Source organism: Canis lupus, chromosome 12 (assembly GCF_011100685.1).
Source record: "Canis lupus familiaris isolate Mischka breed German Shepherd chromosome 12, alternate assembly UU_Cfam_GSD_1.0, whole genome shotgun sequence".
Classification (NCBI taxonomy): Eukaryota; Metazoa; Chordata; class Mammalia; order Carnivora; family Canidae; genus Canis; species Canis lupus.
The window spans coordinates 55,601,245-55,624,178 of NC_049233.1; the positions used below are offsets into that span (position 1 = coordinate 55,601,245).

General features: G+C 42.2%; 1 protein-coding gene across 9 annotated transcripts in view; it reads left to right on the plus strand.

Moving 5' to 3' along the window:
* Nucleotides 1-10,405: 10,405 nt before the first annotated feature.
* The window catches only part of KLHL32 (kelch like family member 32), a 230,991-nt gene continuing 218,462 nt past the window's right edge, over nt 10,406-22,934 (plus strand). For all 9 annotated transcript variants that reach the window (XR_005368042.1, XM_038554767.1, XM_038554775.1 and 6 more), the window contains exon 1: nt 10,406-10,738. The gene's annotated coding sequence lies outside the window, so the exon portion shown is untranslated. The remainder of the gene's footprint in view (nt 10,739-22,934) is intronic.

A 22,934-nucleotide genomic window follows, 5' to 3' on the forward strand; every position in this document is an offset into this window, starting at 1 on the left:
AAAACAATGGTTATGCTATTGAAGAACTCACAAGCTAACAGAGACATTAAAATACGCCAACAAAATTTCAGTAACTTCTGACAATGGATGATAGGGATTATGTCAGGTACCCTGGGGGCTCAATGGAAAGAGCAGCCTAACTGGTCTTCTTTGTGATTCCTTATTTCACTCAGAAGGTGTTATACTTTCAAGGAAAGGGCACTGACTATGGGAGTTAGAAACGTGGATTTCAGCCCCAATTCTACAATTAATTTCTTGGTGAATTAAAAAGGAAATTGGTGAATTCATGAGGGAAAAAATGGGATGGGTGATACTCATAAAATGGGGAGTAGCAAGAGTGAGAATTAATAATGCTCCGTAATCATAAAAAGAACATGCCACACCAAAATATGCCACTTTGTCCTAAAGATTATTATTATTATTTTTGCTAAGGGCAGTTATGAAACAGCAAACACATAAGGAGCTTCTTCTCTTCCCTCTTTTTGTTTAAACATTGGAGATAGGGCACCTGGGTGGCTCAGTGGTTGAGCATCTGCCTTCAGCTAAGGGTGTGATCCCAGAGTCCCAGGGATCCTAGGATCGAGTTTCACATCAGGCTTCCCACAGAGAGTCTGCTTCTCCCTATACCTATGTCTCTGCCTCTCTCCGTGTGTCACTCATGAATAAATAAATACAGTCTTAAAAAAAACCAAAAAAAACATAGGACATAAATTTCCCTTTGTGGAGGTGTTCCCCCTCTCTTCTCCTGTACCAGAAAGAGAACAACCCCTATCACTGGAGACTGAAAGTCAGTACCAAGATGAGTCTGCACAAACAAACCTTACTAAAATAACCCTTACATTTCATAAGTTTCCCCCTATATTTACTTTCCCGTAATTAACCACTCCTGGAAACCCAAACTGCATTCCCCTTACTTTGTCACTTCTCCACAATGGATTGCCCTTTGTTAAAATGGGATATAAACCCCAGGGTCTAACCACCTCTTAGGCCTTCACTTCTTTTTTGTAAAAGCTTCAGTGTGCATAAACATTAAAATACTGACATCAAATAAAATTTGTATGTTTTCCCTGTTAATCTGTCTTTTGTCAGTTTAATTCATGGGTCTCAGTCAGAGAATACAAAAGGGTAGAGGAAAAGCTTTTTTCCTTCCCTACACTTACTCAAATAAGACCTATTGTTTATGGCTTGGGTCAAAGGCCATATTTTCCTCCTTCTCTTATATATAGTGCTATTTTTTAGTGGTCATTATTAAGGAATTTTTCCCCCATAAACTGTACTTAAATGTACAAGTCAATGAATTATTCTCAAATGAACAATCCTGAACCCTTTCTAGAGTCAAAAACATAACCAGACCCCTGGAGCCTTGTGTGCACTTCATTTAAGCACTTTTGATGTGCTGCCATATTAAATAGTATGGATTTTGAAGACAGGCATATTAGCCAAGATTCTTATGTTGAAAATTATAAAACTCAAATTAACTTACTTTAAACAGAAGATGACAAGATGCACACAAAATCAAAGGGTGGGAAATATGGGGATGGAGCTGGATTTCGGGTGACCTGGGATGGAAACACTATCTCTTTCTCTCTTCCTCTTCCCTCCTTGCTTTCCTCATTCTCTGCTTCTCTCCATGTAATAGCCACATTGTCTCAAGATGTTTCCCCCTAAAGCCCCCTACTTTATTTATTTATTTATTTTTAAATTTATGATAGTCACACACACACGGAGAGGGGGGTGGGGACAGAGACATAGGCAGAGGGAGAAGCAGGCTCCATGCACCGGGAGCCTGACGTGGGACTCGATCCCGGGTCTCCAGGATCGCGCCCTGGGCCAAAGGCAGGCGCCAAACCGCTGCGCCACCCAGGGACCCCAAGCCCCCTACTTTATAGTCATAGACCAGAAAAGAAATTCTCTTTCCTTGAGTTAAAAAGAAAAACATCCTTGGGTGCCTGGCTGGCTCAATCAGAAGAGTATGGGACTCTTGATCTCAGGGTTGTGAGATTGAACCCTATGTTGGGTATAGAGGTTAAATAAATAAACATAGAAAAGAAAAGAAAAAAGAAAGGAAAAAACATCCTGGTAAAAGCCTGTTGTCTGGCTGACCTGAGTTACATGCTCACCCCTGGGGTCAAGGTAGGGGGTTTGTTACCAGAAGAAAGATGAGGCAAGAGAAAGGTGCTTGTAACAGAAAACAGTAGCCAGGACTTCAGGACCATTTCCTGTTCAATGCCCCAAATGATGGTTACATTCCCTACAGAAGAGGCAGTCCTCTCTTTATGTTGTAGGAGTGCTGTTATCCTAAAGGAAACCAGACATGAGGACCATGTTTAATATAAAAATACCAGAGGACTGGTGATTTTTGAAGACAGAACAGCCTTTGTTTTTCAGACTGTCCCCTAGGACAGATTCTTAGCGACTCAGGTTGGAATCTAGAGAAGGATCTCTTTGTCTCAACACAGTTGACATTTGCGGCCAGATACTCCTTGTTGTTGGGGGTTGTCCTGTATTTTGCAGGATGTGTAGCTAGCTGCATCCCTGAATTTACTCTCTAGATAATGGTAGCGCCCTCCCTCTCCAGTCATAAAAACAGTAATGTCTCCAGGCATTATGTCCTCTGAGAGACAAGATTGCCTTTGGCTAAGAACCATTGGTCTGGAAGAAAGGAGCTACAAAAAAAAAAAAAAAAAAGAAAAGAAAAAAAAAAAAGGCAGTGACGAAGAAAAGAGCTGATGTCCAATGTGCCATTGGAAGCAGCACTTACTGTGCCTGCAGTGGAAAGGTCATTTCCTACGTTACCACGGTAACAGGGTTCCTTGGTAAAATACCTCTGAGATTACTTGAAGTGGGGTGACTGGTTTCTGTTAAGCAGACAGGTTGAACCTGGAGAAATATTTTTGTTATTTTTGACAGTTATTATGACCTATTTTACCTTTGGGTTGAGGTGACTGGGAAACATTAAAGTTTGAATGAAAGGATGATTTTAATGAATAAAGTTAATTTTTTTTTTCTTAATGGCACGGTTAAATTCATACATCACTGCTGTGGAATTAGAATTTTAGAAGTGTCAGTTATATTAATCTACATTATACTACTGTAAGATAGTGATGAATTTCCTGTGAAAATTGATCCCACACAGAGCACTCTAAGATTAGAAACTAAAATTCTCATGTATTATCAAGTGTTCAAGTTAAATTCCATGATAAGTTGCCTAAACATGAGAGAAACAGGGTCCTGAGATATCTTTACCTCCAGTAAAGAGGTAACTTACCACTTGTTGTAAGCATTTATATCATTGAAAATAACTTTCATTATTTTGTCTTAAAATAACAATTCTGATTCAACCTGAAATGTGCTTTTTTTTTTAAATTTTTTACTTATTTATGATAGTCACAGAGAGAGAGAGAGGCAGAGACATAGGCAGAGGGAGAAGCAGGCTCTATGCACCGGGAGCCCGACGTGGGATTCGATCCCGGGTCTCCAGGATCGCGCCCTGGGCCAAAGGCAGGCGCCAAACCGCTGCGCCACCCAGGGATCCCTGAAATGTGCTTTGCAGCAGTAATGGAGCAGGAGAGAAGATGGGAACTACTCCTTCCCATCCCATTCCATGAGGTCCTGTCCTCTTTCCACCCCACATTCCTATTGCATAGTGATGGGCTCTGAACCTAGCATGGGCCAGTATGGCTAAAGAGAAAGAGAGAAAGCAAAGAGTATAGGACCAGACCTAACAAGTAGAAATCTTGGGTCTGTCCTGGCCACTCGTTGCAAGTATGGGAATCCATTGACATATGTTTTCATTTGCTTGTTTTTTAATCTTAGTCCACTCATGTCAAGCTTATATGCAGGCATAGTTTCGTAGTTGCAAATGTGGCCTGATTGATATCAGGATTCCCAAAATATTTTAGTAGTTTCTTTCTGACTATGATGCCTACTATTGGCCAATAATGCAATTCAGAGTACTATCATACTCCTTTTTCTAGATTGATCCCAAAAAGTGTTACTTTTTATTTACAAATGCATTTTAATACTATATATTATATTTGTGCTTAATATAAAAATTATAAACAGCACAGAAAAGTATAAAATAAGAAAGGAAGATCCACGTGACCCCATTCCCCAGAGAGAATAAAAATTTCACATCTAGATTATTTCTACATATAATTGGTATGTTTTTCTTGTTGGTGTTTCTTAGTACTTGGAACTATTCCTCATTCAACCAAGTAGGCATTTTACAAAACTGTTTCAAAGAAGGGGTGACAGTAGGGACAACAGCTTGGAAAACAAACAACAAGCTAGATTTGCTTTTTGTGTGTTTCAAAAGGCTAGACCTCAGAGGAAATGCAGGGTCTTGTGTGCCCAGAAACAGAAACAGTGTAGGAAGAACACAGCTTCCCAACTGCAGAGACTGGGTAGGATTCCTTGAGTTGAAATGACAGGAAGATAGTGATCACATGACAAGGGGGTATGGTCCCTGGAGTCAGGACAAGGGGCCTGGTTAAGAAGAATCCTTGGATAGGAGCCAAGTTGGCATCCAGAGACACCATCTTCCATCACGATGAGCACTGCCTATCACCCAGGCTTCATTCAGCTGAGCCCCATACAACTGTCACCTGTGCTAAAGAGTGTGCTAGTTTTCTTTTCCATTGATGTCACACAGCCTTCCAAGATCCAGCAAGAGAGGATCTCATCTGTGCCCTGAAAGAGGCCCATCCTGACCCTGTTGATGTGTGTGAGCCCCCTGGGTCAGCCGGTCCACCATAGTGGTGTGACAGAGAAAGTCCCAGGATCTGTGCATATGGAAGAATGAATGAAGCCAGCTTGAGATTTACCCATTTCCACCTGAGCCAGTAAAATTGGCAAAAAACGTGATCACATACCCATCTCTCTCCTGGCCTCCCTCTCTTCCTCTACTTTTACACAAACTAGATCATGTTCATAGTGATTTTCAACTTGCTTCCTTTTCTCTTGGTAATATGTCTTTGGCATCAGTGTGTAAAGATCTACTAAATTTTTTAAATAGCCACTTGGTATCCTAATTGACTTGTCTCCACATGAGGGACTCTAGTTCTCCCCCCTGCCACTTTTCCTCTTTCCCTAACTTTCTTTTGGATATTACTAAACTATCATGAGTATCCTTTCACATAACTTTGTTTGCACTTTCTTTGAGCAGTTGGACGAGGTCATGGAGAGGACTTGACTGCTGACTGACCTGACAAGGACCCAGGCAAGTAGAGGCTCCTCGCCATCTCCTCTGTCCTTGGAAGTTAAATTCAGCCCACCTTTCCCATAGTGGGAGCCATTGCAGGGACAGAGTCTTGGATGGTACATGTGACTAAAGCCCAATCAGGCCTCTGTATAAACTTTTAAGATTCTTGCAGGCAGGTGCAGAGATCACCCTGTCTTGTGGCCACCAGAGACAAGCCTCTTATGTGAGTTCCCTTGCTTCATGACCCAGGCCTCGGCCCCCTGCCCACAATCTGGGATGCTCTGCCTCTTTTCTCTGGTCTTTTCTTATCCTCTATGTACCAGGGCCAGTTTGTCAACCAACAGTAACCCTAGGATAAATTCCTGCAAGTGGAATTGATATAGCAAGAGGTATACGAGTTTTTAAAAAGTATAAATATTGATACATTGTCATCCAAAATGTTTGTATCCATTTGCAGTTGCAAGTTATTTACCCAGCTCTCAAACACTAGGTGTTATAATCTTACATCTTTACCAATCTGATACAAGAAAAACACCTATTTTTTTTTAAAGATTTTATTTATTTATGAGAGACACGGGGGCAGGGGGCAGAGACACAGGCAGAGGGAGAAGCAGGCTCCATGCAGGGAGCCTGACATGGGACTCGATCCCGGGTCTCCAGGATCACACCCTGGGCTGAAGACGGGCGCTAAACCACTGAGCCACCCGGCTGCCCAAAACACCTATCTTTTTTTTTTTTAATTTGCCTTACTCTAATAATGACTGAGAATCCCATTGCATTATGTTTGTACGTACTTAGTACTATAGTTAAAATATTCTGTTTTATGGGTAGGGACTATTTTCTATTCAGCCTAGTAAATATTTGTTAAGTGCCCATTATGCGTCTAGTTGTTTAGATTGAATTCAACTAAAACCAACATAAACAACAACAGCACTTGGTACCAGTGAATGTGGCAAAAAATATAAACAATAAAAATGCTAATGGTAAAAGACCTTCCCACGGTGTAACTAGTTTTGAGTGATGAACAGCATGAATTAGCTACAAAATGTACCCATAGGTAATTGAATAAAACGAGGTGTTAGCCAGCGTTATTTCATATTTTCTGCTTGAAAACTGGATAACATCAGCCCCAAATCAAATTTGGTATTGGCATAATTAATAATCATCTGTTCTCTCTGGAAGTATGGTAATTAGAAATCTGGCTCAGTGACTCCTTAATGTCCTTACTTGTTTGTGACAGAAAACCATGAGTGTGGCATTAAGAATGACACTTACTTTCTCAGTTGCTATGGGACAAGGCAGCTATAACAGGCCTTTGTCCCAGAGTTGAAGAAGGAGCTATGCCATAAGAGAAAAGTTTCTCTTTTATGGTGTAGTTTATCTCTTTTATCTAAGCTGTCTAGAGACTATTTCAACTCTGATTATCACAAAGCTAGTAAAAATGCAGATTTCATAAAAGCCTAATAACACACTTTATGCTAGGATTCCACATTTGGTTCCTGGGCAAGCTGGTGATAGATGGAGGGAGAAAAAGCTACAAAAATGTACTGTGTTCCAAAATGTTTCCTAAAGTGTGTCAAGACGTAAGCTACAAAAGAAAAAGTGTTCTGTATTCAACCAAACTCTAGGATAGTTGTTTAGAAAAGTGAAAGAGGTTTCTTTACTGCAAGATTTCAGAATCTTTAATACAACAATGACAGGGAGCCAGTTTTCAGTGTCAGCCCAGCTCATTTGACCTGGAATCCCTATTTCCTCTGTTAATGTATGTTGTTTTTCAGCCACCCAAGGGTCCACTTTTCGTTCTTAAATCTGGTGAGGCTATGATCAGGGGTCCCTCTCTATGCCAGCTACAAGTTAGGACAATTGAAAGCTGGAATCCTACTTGGGAGTATCACAGAGCAATAGATTGGGGTCCACCCATTGCAGCAGTAGAAGACATCCAGTCATGACATTTCTGCCCCAACATAATCTTATTACAGCCCTTTGGAATTGTCTAACTCCTGCAGGCTTTTGAGCCTGGTTGTGTGGACTGGCTGCCCATCGATTCTTAGAACTCCTGTCATCCTTTCATCAAATTCTTTTTTGCTTAAGTTGGTTGGAGTAGGTTTTTTGTCACTTTGCAACCAAGAGATCCACACTTAAAAAAAAAATCTTTCTTTAGCTTATCTCTCACAATATCACTTTTTTTTTTTTTTTTCACATATCACTTAATTGAGACAGGGATGGGCAGCCCTGGTGGCTCAGCGCTTTAGCGCCGCCTTCAGCCCAAGGTGTGATCCTGGGGACCTGGGATCGAGTCCTATGTCGGGCTCCCTGCATGGAACCTTTCAGTTCTCAATAAACAGGCATTGTCCCTGTCTCAATTTTTTTTTTAAGATTTTATTTATTTAGGGGATCCCTGGGTGGCTCAGCGGTTTAGCGCCGCCTTCGGCCTGAGACATGATCCCAGAGTCCCACCATGGAGTCCTGAGTCAGGCTCCCTGCATGGAACCTGCTTCTCCCTCTGCCTGTGTCTCTGCCTCTCTCTCTCTCTCTGTGTCTCTCATGAATAAATAAATAAAAACTTAAAAGAAAATAAAGCTATTTTCTCCATAAGGAAAAAGACCATATATGATGGTACCCAATAGAGAAATAGTGCCTAAAGACTACTTGCTCTTCTAGTAACAGAACATACATTCATGTTGGGTTTTGATGGCTATTTAACAAACTATAGAGGCCCTTATTTTAGAAAAAAGAAAGTTTTTTTTTTAAATTAAAAAAATCTATACTTTAAATCAGTCTTAAGGAGTCTCTTATGGGAGAAAAATGCACTCTGAACATTTGCTAGACATTTAACGTATATTTTCTTATTTAATTCCTCAATATCTATGTGTCAGCCAGCAATATTTATCGAGTCCCTAATATGTGACTGGCCTTGTGCTAGGTAGGACTACCTGTGATGAACAAGACAGACCCAGTTTGGTCAGTAAGAGACCCTGCCATAGTCACACATAGTCACACACACACACACTCACACGGTGAGTTAGTAGCATACAGACTTTTTCCTGTGTAAATACAGTTATAGTCTTTGTTCTTTCTATTTAACTATTTCAATGAATACCTTCTGTTTGTTCTAGACTAACAGATAATCCAATCAATACAGATGGGTTTAAAATTTTGGATGCATTCCACTTTAGTGACCAGTATTTTATGAATCTTTGAGAAGTGTTTATTTATTGACACCAGTCATAGTATTTTTGGTTCAAACATGCTTTCACATTCGGTCTTCTGGTATAAAAGCACACTCGATGGGGATCCCTGGGTGGCTCAGCGGTTTAGCGCCTGCGTTCCACCGGGGGCGCGATCCTGGAGACCCGGGATCGAGTCCCTCGTCAGGCTCCCTGCATGGAGCCTGCTTCTCCCTCTGCCTGTGTCTCTGCCCCTCTCTATGTCTATCATGAATAAATAAAATCTTAAAAAAAATAAAAGCACACTCGATGGAAAATATCCAATCGCATGCGATAAATTTTAGGAATAGCATTGCAACTAATGTTTGCAGTCAGTTGTCATTCTTCCTGCTGCTCCTCTCCTGGGGTCCAGGACTGCTAGTTAAATAGGTTCCAAGCGTCCTAAAGTCCAAATATCAAGACCATGGGAATGAAGGACCGGAATCCAGAGTCAGGCCCCAAGGGATGGGGGGAGCAAACTGTCCCCTAAGACCTGTGGCTCTGACCCGGAAAAAATTGCTGAACCATTAACTTGAGGCTCATGAAAGTGTTAAGACTATCTCAAAGTAGATCAAGGCACTGTTCCTAGCCCAAGTGTAGAAGGACACAAACCTGCAAGAGATGGGGCTTAACATTCTGTGAAATTCCATCTTTGCAGTATTTTGAACTCTGACCTACAAAATACAGTTTACCCCAATTTAGAGTTTCATTCTTCTTTTACCAGACAGCTTAACTACATTGGATCAGGATTTTCTTTTCTTTTTTTTAAAGGTTTTATTTATTCATAAGAGATACACAAAGAGAGGCAGAGACATAGACATAGACATAGGCAGGGGGAGGTGCAGGCGTCCCACGAAGAGCCCGATGCGGGACTCGATCTGGTGACTCCGGGATCACGACCTGAGCCAAAGGCAGAGGCTCAATCACTGAGCCAACCCAGGCGTCCCTGGATCAGGATTTTCAATGCAAAAGTAGTATATGGAATATTTTTACCTATTGCAATTATCCCCTTGGCTTAAGTGTTGTAAGCGTGTCTTACACAGGAATGATATCAATGGTGCAAGCGGCACGAAAGTGGGCCAGGTCCTGCAACTTCACGGAGGTGTTCTGGATTGTGGTCTGTTTGCAGTGTTAACGCTGAATTAGCTGTAACCAAACACCCCTCCTCATTTTCTCGGGTTCAGGGTGTTCCTGAGTCTAACCTCAAAGTTACCCTGAAATCACGCTCAGCAACACCCTAAGGCCGAAAAGGGGCGGCGAGCAACAGGGGCAGTGTGACCTCTATCATAGGTCAGTAGGGTCAGCGGTCGCGGTCATCACACCGCCTGTCCCCACGAGCTGCTTCTCCAGTCCTGGGGAACAGAGCCTGGGGGCAGGCAGGTGGGGTACCGGGGGGCGCACCCGGGAGGCTCGCGGCAGCCCAGCGCGCAGGTGTCGAGGAGCGCGAAGGGGCGGCTGCGCGGGGGAGGGGGCTACGGGGGGAGCGGGCGCGCGCGCGGGCTCGCCGGCGGCGGGGGGCGGGGCGGGCAGGGCTGGGAGGGGCGGCGTGCGCGCTCCCGGGCGGCGGGGGCGGGGAGAAGGGCAGCGCGTGCGCGGGCTCGCCGGCGGAGGGGGGCGGGGCGGGCGGGGCTGGGAAGCGCGGCGTGCGCGCCCCCGGGCGGCGGGGGGCGGGGCTGAGATGCGGCGTGCGCGCCCCCGGGAGGTGGGGGCGGGGAGAAGGGCAGCGCGTGCGCGCGCTCGCCGGCGGAGGGGGGCGGGGCGAGGCGGGCGCGCGCGCGGGCTCGCCGGCGGCGGGGGACGGGGCTGGCGGGGGCGGGGCTGGGAAGCGCGGCGTGCGCGCCCCGGGCGGTGGGGGCGGGGAGGAGGGCAGCGCGTGCGCGCGCTCGCCGGCGGAGGGGGGGCGGGGCGAGGCGGGCGCGCGCGCGGGCTCCCCGGAGGCGGGAGGGGGCGGGGCCGCTCCCCGGCCTGTGCCCGCCCCGGAGTCCGCCGCGGTGCGTCTCCGGGCAGCCGCCGCCGCCGCCGCCGCCTGGGGCAGAGCGGTCGCGGACGCGCCACCTGCAGTGCCGGCTGCTGCTTTCTATTTACTAGCAAGCACCTTTCCCCGCGGGAGAGTCCGGGAGCGCGCACATACACACACACACACACACACACACACACACACTCACACTCACACACTCACGCTAGCGAGCGCGTCTTCACAACCGCATCCCCAAACCGACAGTGCGAAGCTGCTGCGGTTTCTCTTAGCGTCCGCCTCGCGGGGAGAAGCAGAGCCGTCGTGCAGCAGGAGCGCCCGGTGCCTGGCCCCGCAGACCGCTCCCCCCGGCGGGTAAGCCAGGCTCTCCTCGTCACCTGCTCGGGGTCGGTGCCTGCAGAGCGGAGGGAGAGGGCGGGCGGCCGGGGTGCGCCGTTGGGGGCGGGACCGCAGTTGGGATCTCAGGGGTAGGCGGCGGGTGCAGCCGGACCGCGCGGCCCAGCGGGAGCAGCCACTGCTCCGGTGCTCGCTCTGCAGACCCTGCAGGTGCCCCCCGCCTCCCCGCCCAGCCCCCAGCCCCCAGCCCCCAGCCCCCAGCCCGAGACGAGCTGTGCTCCTTGGTTGCCAAGGAGACTTGCTTAAACATCAGCCCTGGGACATCTGTTGAAACGACGGGCTTTTAAAGACGATGCTGTTCTTTATTTTGATTCTTAAAAATGAAATACACACCGAGGACCATGTGGTAATTGGGCAATCGCTAAGATGTATTCTGGGCATGGTTTCATTCAACTTCAAGAAGAGCGGTAATGCACTCATCTAACGTGCGCTTTAAAACGGATTCGTCAGATGAATTTTTCAACGGATTGTGTCTTGAATCATAAATCACTCCCATTTTGGTGATGCTCTAAAGAACAATGAGTCCAATGAAAATCCCCCCCTTCCCCCCCCCCCCCGTTGCCACATTGTATCTTGCAGTTCACTCAGGCACTATTATCTTAACATTAAAAGTGAAAGAGGAATTAACTGTTTCCCACCCAAGGATGATCCGCTGTAAATTGGCCGCAACAGGAATACACAAGTGAATTCCTAACGCGAGGAGATAGCGCTCATGACAAATTTGCTAACGTGTCTATGGCCACTGCATCATTAAGTGCAGTTTTCTGCACCTCTGCCCATCTCTAAGAACATTCTGTTTCCTTTCAGGTCCCTTGACCTGACTGTTTTGTTTTTTACATATATGTCTACATGCTGACGGATACAGATGTAGAATTTGTGCCATGCCTTATTACTCCCAAGATTCGAAGGTTTTGGAGCTCATATTGAAATGTTGAGAGGAAGGAGGCACAGAGAAAGCAAGATCCTTGCGTTGTTGTTGTTTTGGTTTTTTTTTTTTTTTTTTTTTGGATTGGATCCTTTTTTGGAGAACTGGGTGAGGGCCAAGGTGGAGGTCAGTACTCAATTATCTCTCCAGGACCCCTAATGAAGGGTGTGTCAGTGTTACTTTGAAGGCTCTGGTGCCTAGTGGGTAAACTTAAAACAGCACTTGAAGGGACCATCAATCCATTAAGTATCCTTTGCACTGATTTCATACCTTCATTAGGAACAGAGATGACCTAGTAAAGATCTTCTGGCATTCAACAGTTCCTTTTGTTTTCCTTTGATATTTGTTCATCTTTTTATCTCTTATTACTTCAAATTCTTTTCATCCAGTAATACGAAGAGCAAGGAAACTAGTAATAGCTGAGGAAGCATTAGAGGGGTTTTGTGCAACTGAGGGGGGCTGGGAAATAAATAAAGATGACAAATATTTTATATTACACCTTATGAAGTACTTTTCCCCCACTCTTCTTTTTTATTCCCTACAACAATCTTGTGAAGTCAGGGAATTATCTGCAGTTTAAAGCTGAAGGACCCAAGACTCAGATTTTGTGGAAGGTCACAGAGCTAGTGAATGGGGAAGCTTTTTTTGGATCCAAATTCCTTGACTGTAAAAAAATTCTGTGTCTGTATTTCCAATGCACAAGTAAGATAAAATAGTGGAGCAGGCCCAGTGGGGGCCATGTGGGAGAGAGGGTTGTGGACTTGGAACATACAAAACCACTATGGAAAGGGCAGCACCAACTCCCTTGTAGATAGATGACTGTTGCTACCCCGGCTCTAAAACATTCTGGTTTTTCAAGGGAAACAGAAGGTTACATATTTTTATGTGAAATATCCTTCATTTTATAAACTAAGGACCACACTGAAAGTGTATTTGGGCCACAGAAGGCCTGTGGACTGCCAGTTGCAATCCAGAGTTACGGAGTTCTCATTCAACTCTTAAATATTTTTCTCTTATGGAATACCGATGTGAATGAATCTATCCATCATTATAAGAGTGGTGAGGAGTTTTCTGGTTTTGATATTAAAATCTAAAAAATGCACCGTATCTTTTCGTAAATAGGTCCAAGGTTTTTTTTTTTGTTTTTTGTTTTTTGTTTTTGTTTTTGTTTTGTTTTAGGGCTCCTAGGCCTCTCATACCTAAGAGAGAATAAAAGAATATGAAGTGCCCCAAAAGAGGAATTTTTTTAATCTCGTGAAACAAAAGCCTTTATGGTTTAAAATTTATGTTCCTGGGTGTTTTTTTTTTTTTTTGTTTTTGTTTTTGTTTTTGTTTTTTTTTTTCTGGGCGTGTACTGTAAACTACAGAATAAGTAGGTTGAGTACCTGACATTGTAGGAAGAGGTAGAATGAAAAAAAAAAAAAGAAAAAAAAAGGAAGAGGCAGAATGAGAAGTTAGTCAGAAAAAGGAGCATCCTGAGCTTTTCAGTGAAAATGACTTTTTCAGGCAGCCTGAGTGGCTCAGTGGTTTAGCACCGCCGCCTTCAGTCCAGGGTGTGATCTTGGAGACCCAGGATCGAATCCCGAATCCCACGTTGGGCTCCCTGCTTCTCCCTCTGCCTGGGTCTCTGCCTCTCTCTCTCTCTGTGTGTCTCATGAATAAATAAATAAAATCTTAAAAAAAAAAAAAAAAAGTCTTACTAAGATTTTAGGTAATTAGCTAAAGCCCACCATAGAATACTGCAATATTCCAAAGGAATGAAAACATAAATGGGAACTCAAGGGGTATTCACTTCTAGGATGCTGACATAGAAAATACAGTTTACTCCTTAAATAACAGCATCTTGTAATGAAGCATATACCTTTTGAGAAGCTGCCATCTTTTCATGTTTCTCCTAACACTACAGAGATGTCAGCAGTCTTCACTGAAGCCGACTTGATGGGGTCAGAAAGGACATTTATTTATGTCATTTCTTTTGTGGATCCAAAAAGGTGCAGTTAAAAAAAAAAAAAGCTAAGATTTGAACAGTGACTTTTAATAATTCTCAAATTTTAAAATCCTCCTCTAGAAGGATACTTTGATAGTAAATAAGTGCCTTTCAGTTTCAATTCATGGAAATATGTTGCATCTCCAGTAAAGAGCTATGTTATTACTACTGTGACAAAGTCCTGGCTTGGTGCTATAGAGATAACAGCTCTGCCGTCAAGGATTCAGAGCAAACAAATGTCCTGTTCCTGGTAGCTTCCACTTTTCCAGCCCCTTCTATGTTTTCCCTATATGGAAAACTACTTTCTATATTTTCTTCCTAACAGCTCTATAGAATAAGGATCTTATTGTCATTGTATCGATAGAGAATCTGAGACTATGTGAAGTTAAACCAGACAAATAAATGAAAAACCTCAGCAGCTCTCCTCACTTCACACCTTTCCTTCTCTGCCGATTACCTAATGGAAGTTATAGGCGTTGTGATTTTGAGGCAGTTGTGTGTTAAATGCTATGATAGAGATACCAGATGCTGTAGAAACACAGATACAGGGAAAAATTAAAAAGTATGCTGATTGTGGAGATCAGATTATTCCTGTGTAGGAGGAGGATTAGTGCTGGATCCTGATGGCTGGGTTTGATTCTAGTAAATGAAGATCCTTTCAGCTATGCAAAGAGGGTAGGCTCTGTGAGACAGTCAGTTGGAGGTGTGAATTGAGGGGATAATGCTCATGAGGTCTGATATTGATGAGCTCATCATTGTTGCTGAAGGGATGACACAAACTGTGGTAAGAAATACGGTCTCCCAAGACGGAATGGAGTGTATCAAGAACACAGAAGTATGGGTGCGTAGCAGGGAGTAGAGCAAGGTGAGGTGGTGAAGGAGACTCAGAGGGGAGTTGTAGACGTAGGGGAGAATCTGAAGAGATAGTATTGATTCTTCTGAAAGACTGACATAAGGGGAAGGGGTGAACAAAGTATATCATGTTCTCTATACAGAGTTTGGAACACAGTAAATATCCATGAACTATTATGGTGTGTCTGTATTCTTAACATCCAGCATCTGGCACATGATTTCCTTGTCATGATACCACTTTTCTGTGGAAAGAAGGTGTACATAGACATTTTATGTGAATTTAGTTGGAGTGGACAAATATCTGGATTTTCAAGAATGGGCAGGAGATTGTGCAAATTCAATGAGGAGAACACGTCAGTGTAGACCTTTTAGTAGGGCCAAGACTTAGAAGTCAGGGAGGCTCTTGCAGATGCAGATTTTTTTTTTTATTTATTCATGAGACACAGACATACACACACACACACAGAGAGAGAGAGAGAGAGAGGTAGAGACATAGGCAGAGGGAGAAGCAGGCTCCAAGTAGGGAGCCTGACACGGGACCCGATCCCAGGTCTCCAGGATCAGGCCCTGGGCTGAAGGTGGCACTAAACGCCTGAGCCACCCCGGCTGCCCAAGATTTTGATGTTGGATACACCTTTGATGAAGTCTCATCTGTGGGACAAATGAGGAGAAATATAAGCTGCTTGTTAGCTATTTGAAAATATTTACTCAAACCCAGAGTGACAAATAAATGTACTCTGCTCTTGATCCAGTCAGTATTTCTGTTACCTGGATGGAGATATGAAAAAAAAAATGTGACCATCTAACAGAAGTGGGCTTTGGCTTCAAGTACTAGATCTGCAGTGAGTGGGAGAGAGAGCTACTTGTTAGAATGGTGGGCACAAGATAAGAGGATGAGATGAAATAGAGACACGCCATAGCTAGCAAGAGTCTAGCGCGGAGGACATTTTAACTCCCATCAAGTAGCATATAAGCCAGTATGATGATTTGCTTTTCACAGTAATGGAAAAAAAAAATATTCTGAACAAATGATGTGAGGAGTCTGTCTTTCTTACTTAGCTTTTTGGTGACAGTGACGATAGGCCAGTGGAGGTGGTCTCTGTGTTAGGTAGTACCTTTCTCTCCTTTTCTTGTCCTTACATACTGGTTCCCATTATCTCAGAATTTCTTTCACTGTGGAGATTAGAACTTAGGAATTCAACCTACAATATCTGAACTTTCCTTCTTACTAAGAATTAATAGATGGGATTTATTCTGTTCCCCTTTCCCTGGTCCTGTTGTGTCCAAGAGGATTATTCATTCCCATCCCCTTGTCGCCGAAATCTACCCTAAGCTGAGGAAGCACGGAACTTAACTTCGTACCCTTTTTGTTCTTGCCTTGTTTCGTATGCACACTGCAATGTGTTAATGCATTTTATTAATTCGGTTTAGACATACGGCATTATAAATTTTGGTGAGATTTTAAAAAGAACTTATGTATAAAAATGGTTTTGCCAACTTGACTTGGAGTCAGATTAGTTCTGCACATGGCCAAAACACAGAAAGCTGTAAATTTGTCTAAATTAGCTTTGCAAGGTTGAAATTACTGACCTGATAAGATGATTTTTAAATGAAGAAGGAAAATCTTTGGCAGTTTTCATAGACTCTTGACTTTCCCCTACATGTTTATTTGAGGCATAATATATTCCTCATTTCATGCCAGATGAGCCAGTTCCAGCTACTTAGAAACAGGGCTCCCCGCCCCCCACCCCCGACAACCGGTTTGGCATACAGGATATTGATCGAATAAGTAGTTCCATTCTGGATGATTGCTTCAGTGGGAACACATTCAATGCTAATGGGACAGAAGCCAAGAGCAGTGGAGGAGGCATTTTGCAATTTTTTATGACATAAATTCTGGTACCTCATTTTAAATCATTACTTAGAAGCCTTATTATTTATGAGTTTTAGTTCTTAAGTTGTATGTGCAAGGTAGCATGGCACAGCGCGGAGAACATGAGACTTGGGGCCTGGATTTGAATACTAATTCGACACTTCATGGCTCTGTTATCTAGTCTGGCTACGTATCCCCTGTAGGTCTCATTTTCCTCATCTATAAAATGGGGATGCTATTACCTACATTATAGGGCTATTCTGAGATTAAATAAAATATGCATTAAAAAAACATCTAACACAATGCCTGGTGCATAATAAAATCTTGGTGCTTAATTCCTTCCTGTGCTTCTCCTTACTTCCCTACCTTTGTCTTCCTCAACCTGAGGGTATGATACACTTAAATTTCATATACCATATACCACTTAATTTTCATGTACCATATAAAATGTCTTAATCTGGTCTGCCAGTGTTACAGAGGAGCTAGCCTCTTAGTGTAATGGAGCTTTGAGTGAGTGGTGGGCTGCTTGGGTGGGCCCTCAGGGACATATATTTTGGTGTCTTTCCTCTCTGGCAAGCTACCTCCCCCTCTTTCTTACAGGAAAAAGGCAGCTGATGAGGGCTCTTATAAGGCTTTCCTCAGGGGTCCCCATCTGTAAAAAGCTCAGAGGCACCCCTTGTGTCCCCTGTGGAATTAATAGTAACAGCACCTAGGATCTCGTGGATACAGACTTCCTAGCCTTTCTGTGAGGGCAAGGTATAGTTGCCTACATTTTTTTAGACAACTAAGGGTTTCCCTTCATGGAGAATTATGTAATTTTATGAAAAGGTCAAGAGCTCACCAGGCTCAAAGAAAAAACTCCTCAAATTCACTTTCAAGTCAGATAGGATTAAAGGCTTCCTGAAGAGAATACTTTCCAGTTAAATCTGTTTTGTTTTTCTTTGTACTCTGCACCACGATCTGCCCTTCCTCTGCCCCCACCAAGCAACACTCATCCTCACAAGGGGTAGAGTAATTTTTCTACTTTTTTGGTATCATCTAGTTCTCTGACTACCTAGGAGTACAGATGAGGTCAGTGTGTCTTGACTTTTTCATGGTCACCCCCTTGTAGTTTGTGGACTTGGGGTAATCCAGACAGTTGTGGGAGCTGCAGGCAGTCCACTGTCCTGGTGACTTTTGTAGTAGGTATGACAAAAAACATTTATAGGAAGGCAACCTGAACAGTAAATTTTAGGAATACACTATACCAAGCTAAATTTTGTTTTTATCATATAATCAATCACAAAAGCACATCCTTCCAGAAAAGACTATGTTATGTGTTCTAGTGTGTATGTATATATGTGCTTATTTCAGTGTTTCTTTAAATGTGTTGCAATTTAATGATTCAGATGTATTTTTAGTAGTTGGTGAGTAATATTAGTGCATTTATCTAAAATCAAGCTTAGGGAATTGTTAATGCTAAATTTGTAATCGTTTGTCAAAGATAGAATATCCTTTATCTGTTTCTTTTATCTCTATGGATCCAGAAGATAATATATTAAAATTAAACTCCAAAAAGGTTTGATGTGTTGTGGGCATTAATTATAGGGAAGTGTCGATTCGATAATGAAAAATACAGTAGCCAAGATGGTACCAGTGCCAAGTCTTGTGTTTGCATTGAATTCACAGAGCAACAAAGTTACAAAATCATATTACTAAGAAAAAAATGTCTACTTAAAATATGAAGATATTTGCAGTCACTCCCAAGTGATAGCTATGGTTATTATTTTGGAAATTTAGGTTTAGAATTGAGGTAGCTATCTGAATGGAGGAGATTTATTTTGGTAGAGTCTTTTTTGACTTGCTTCCTCATCTACTCTATGTGACATTCCCTGAAAGGAGATTTTTTTTTTTTTTAACACTGTCTCTGTGATGGTAGTAGTGTAGATATAATCCAGTAACCCTTCAAGGGCTTTGAGGATTCACTAGTCTTTCCCAGACTGATGTCCATGAGCTGATATGGCTGATTGGTTTTTTGAGAATTTAAAGCCTAAAGAAATATGTAATGAAATTTTTGGTTCTTCCTTTTATGAAAACATTAATAACCTACAATCTGATTTAATTTGGGATGAGCTTATCTTCTTTAGCTTTGAGTCAAAGCTATTTATCTTGTCTTGAAGGTATTTATTATCACCTATAGATAGGGCTTCCTAATTGATCAAATGTCACTTGAGAAACTCACGCACAGCCTTTAGGCCTTTCTACATAGCATTTAATTAGGCTTTTTACTGAAATCCTAATTTGTGAATCTTAGTGTCATCTATAAGGTTTTATGATAAATTTCCCTTCTCTGACCTCATAATCTTTTACAAAGTTGTCCATTTTTTAAATTTCTGTGTTTCATGGTGTTTTGCCAGCATTGCTCACCAGAAGTCTACAGTTAATTTATTGTTGTCACATTTGTATTGCTTTAAAAGGGAATATTAATATATATGATGTATGTAACTGTCAGTGGGTTTGCAGATGTGGGTGAAATTCTTTGGCCAGCGCATACTTTCCTGGTGCTGATGTTTTGGTGCGCATGGAATTGGGACAGGAGGAGTTAGTTCCATGGTTTAACTATGTGGTACCAACAGGCCTACATATTGTCTGTGAAATGGAGGATATACTTTACCTATGGGTGAAAGACCTAGTGGATCATAAAATTCCCAGACCCTTTAACTATGTGCCTTGATTACTGTATTTTTCTTTTTGGCCACTGCATTATTAGAGTTCTTCTGCTTTTTCCATATTGACCTCTTTCAGAAACCATATCTGGTGATGGTTTTAGAATTTTATTGCCATCATTCTTTGTTCATATGTAAACTTGCAATGCCTCAAGTTTACGGTTTCTTTGTTGGGATTGGTATACTGTTTCTTTGTTGACTAAGAGAACAGAGGATGTAAGAGGACCTTTTGCATCACAGTATTAAGTGAGCCCACCTCATGGGTTGGATAGTGTTAACCAAGGTATTTAGGAAGCTCAGGCTCACTGAATCCAGAGCTTTTCTTAGGATCAGGTGCCTCTCCTTACCTGGAGCCTCATGGTTGACTTCAGGGATGGGTGTGTATTGAGAATTTCAGGATAGGGTCTTTCTATGTGATGGCACAGCACCCACCAGTGTCTCTGCCAGGAAAGAGGATCATCTCATAGGAGTCAGCCACTTTTCCCTCCCTGGCCGACTTCCAGGCTTCCTAATGGCAGTGCTACAGTTGATAAGGCCTTTTCTCAAGGCTATTCTCACAGAGCAGAACTGAAAATCCCTCACTGGTAGTGTTTCTGTGGAGTAAAGTGCTGATTGGGGTGGGCATGATGACGTGAATTGAGAGAGCAAGGGCACTTAGAGTCAGATTCCTTGAGTTTTCTGTTCTGCTTGGGGAGGCTTGATTTCAGAAGTCTGTGTCTCCTTCTGTATAAACTGGGGATAACATTAAGAATCCTGAGAACAAAATAAGTTTTTTTTTAAGATATATTTTTAAGATACTCTGTTTATGTTAAGAATGCTCTGTTAATGCTTTTGAGTGGCCAATCTGGAACATTCCTTTAGAAAATCATACATTCTGGAATCTTGCTTTAGAATATTGATATTATCACTGTTCTACAAATAAGTCTAGCCCAGACATTTGCAACCAGGCCAACTTTCAGAATGACCTGGAATTGTTTTTAAAATGTAGATTCCTGGAACCTCTGTGTTTATTGTGTTTGAATTGGCATTGGTGCTGAGCCACTGAGTATTAAACTTTCCCTGAGTGTTTTTCGTGATAGGTCTAATTTGGGAACTGCATGTCTAGAGCACAGTGACCTGCTCATACTCTGTTTCTTACTCTTACCTCCCTAGAATCAGCCATGCCACCTGGATTTGGGCCTCGGCTTTCTTGTCATTCACACTCAACAAAAAATGGCAAGTCAGATCAGCTCTGAGGTCACACAGGTCTCTGGATACCTGATGGACATTTAAATATTGCAGGCAGTTCTTTACTAACCATGTGCCCCGTTTTGATAAAAGGTGTGATGTGTGACTAATGTCTTCCCTGCTAAAACAGAGAAGTTATGACTTTCCCCTCAGATTTGTGTATAGCTGATCAGGTGGATTGCTGTGGAGAGCATCTTTCTAAATGTCTCATTATAATATCTGACATCAAAGTTGTTAGATTGATTTTTAAAATGTACATTCTTGCATAAGATAGAATCAGATGCTTTTAGTTTATACCTTTTTAGATTTAGACCATGGATGGTGATTACATGGAATTAAATGAGCCAAATGGAGAATGCTGTTTCTACTGTCCATGAAATTTTATGAGTCATTGATCTCCTAGGTCAGTAGTGAACTACAGCAGAATAGTCTAAGATCTTTATGGCAGGATTTTGGGAGCAGAGAAGTTACAGTTTTGAATTGTGATTTGCTCTTTATTTTCGGGAGGGCTCAGAAAATGCTGTGTAGGTTTTTAATAGGCTTTGAAATGTAATATTCTGTTCTTACAGACTGCATGAAATAGTGTGACTGACTGTATTTGTATGCATCTTTTATTTGTGACACATCTTTTGTGTGCATCATTTGTGTCTGAGGGGAATTTTGTGACCTTATTAATGATCATCAACTTAAAGCATCAAAACATTTGAATTATCAGACATTTTGGGAAGATATGCAAACTGTTAAGCACCCATATAGAGATAAGGAGATAAAGAAACCTTGCCATTAGACAGCTTGTGAAATTATAAATGAATTTTAGACAGCTATGAAAGTGATCAGAGTTATGCGTGGTAAAAATGTTGCCTAATTATAACCTCAAGAGAAGTCATTTTCAGGTGTGTGAGTGTTATGAGCAAAAGGCAGATACCATACTTATATTTATTTGTCCCTGGTAATGTAATCATCATCATGTCTATTGTGGTGGTTTCTTTAACACTGAGGGACAGACTGGCTTAATCCCTATTGCAGGAAGGGATTTTTAAAAAATTTTGTTTTGTTTTTTGCAGAAAAGTTTTTTTTATAATTAGGAAGATTTTCGAGTTGAAGAAAAAGGTCTTTTGACCTAAACAATGACCATTGGAACTGGTCATTGTTGTATTGAGTTACCTTTTCATCCCTAGAAAATCAGGTAAAATGCTGTGTTTAGAATTTTGCCAAAAAATAGAAAGTGTACAGTTCTGCTTTTTATGTCAGGGAGAAGAGAGAGAGAGAAAGAGAGAGAGAGGGAGGAGATAGAGGAGAGAGAGAAAATATGACAGGGAGTAAGAGAGAGAGGAGAGAGAGGTGAAGATAACTGTACAATTGCATTTACCGTCAGTTAGTTTTGAGGCTGCAGCCTCATTAGGTGGTTAGCACTTGGCCATTCTGCCAAAATCATCTTTTTGGCCATCTGTGCCAAATTATAGGAAGTAATGGCCTTGGGCACAGCTGCTCCGTCTAATTTGTATTTCTAACTCACGTATTAATGATAATGATCACATAGAGAAGTCTGGTGGCCAAATGTGCAGAATAAATGGAGAGAACCAAAAACACACACACATAAATTTAGATGTACAAGAAGGAAAAAAAAACTGTATTTCACATGATGAAATGAGAGTAGGTATTATTTAAATCTCTAGATAAGAATTCAACCTTTCCTACCTTCATATCTTTACAGTAGCACTCTCCTAGGGAGAAGTCACAAGAGAGATTGACCTTGAATTTTGGCACTTCTTTGTGACACTTCATGAATTTTGCTTTGACATCGGTATTTTTATAGGAGGTGGATTTTGTTTGTATATCCCAACATCCATTGATTGGGCCTTTTCCCAGTTTAGCTGGTTCCTTTAGGAAGAATAGCTCAAGGATGAATGACTGCCATTTGGTGTCACTGCAGTTTTATTGGTTAGCTTGGACTGGCAGCAGGACCTTTTCAGGCAAGTTAAGTCTAATGTCATTAGAAATATAATTAAGAAATTATAAGAAAATAAGCTGTTCAGCAGTCCTCAGAATGCAAGGAAGACCAAGAATCAGGATTTTAAATAAACATTTCTACATTTTGTATGACCAATTCATTTGCCTAAAATGCTTCAACAAATGAATGTATTGGAAGGAAACTTACCCTACAATGATACTGATCTTTAAAAGAAAGTTACCAAAACTATATGAAGTGATTTTGGCATACATAGCAGAGTGACAAAATTCCCGATACATGCATTTATTTATTTTTTAAGATTTATTCATGAGAGAGAGAGAGAGAGAGAGAGAGAATGCACAAGCAGGGGCTGGGGGGAGAGGTGGAGGGAGAGGGTAAGAATCTTAAGCAGACTCCATGCTGAGCACGAGCCGAACTTGGGGCTCAATCCCATGACCCTGATATGATGTGAGCCAAAATCAAGAGTCAGTTGCTTAACTGACTAAGCTAGCCAGGCGCCCCTCAATACATGTTTTAAAAAGTCTTTCTTCCAAACCTGCCTCATCCAGAGTCTCTGCATCTTTTGTTGCTCAAGCCCCAAACCTTAGAGCTGACCTTGGTTTCCTTGTCTTGC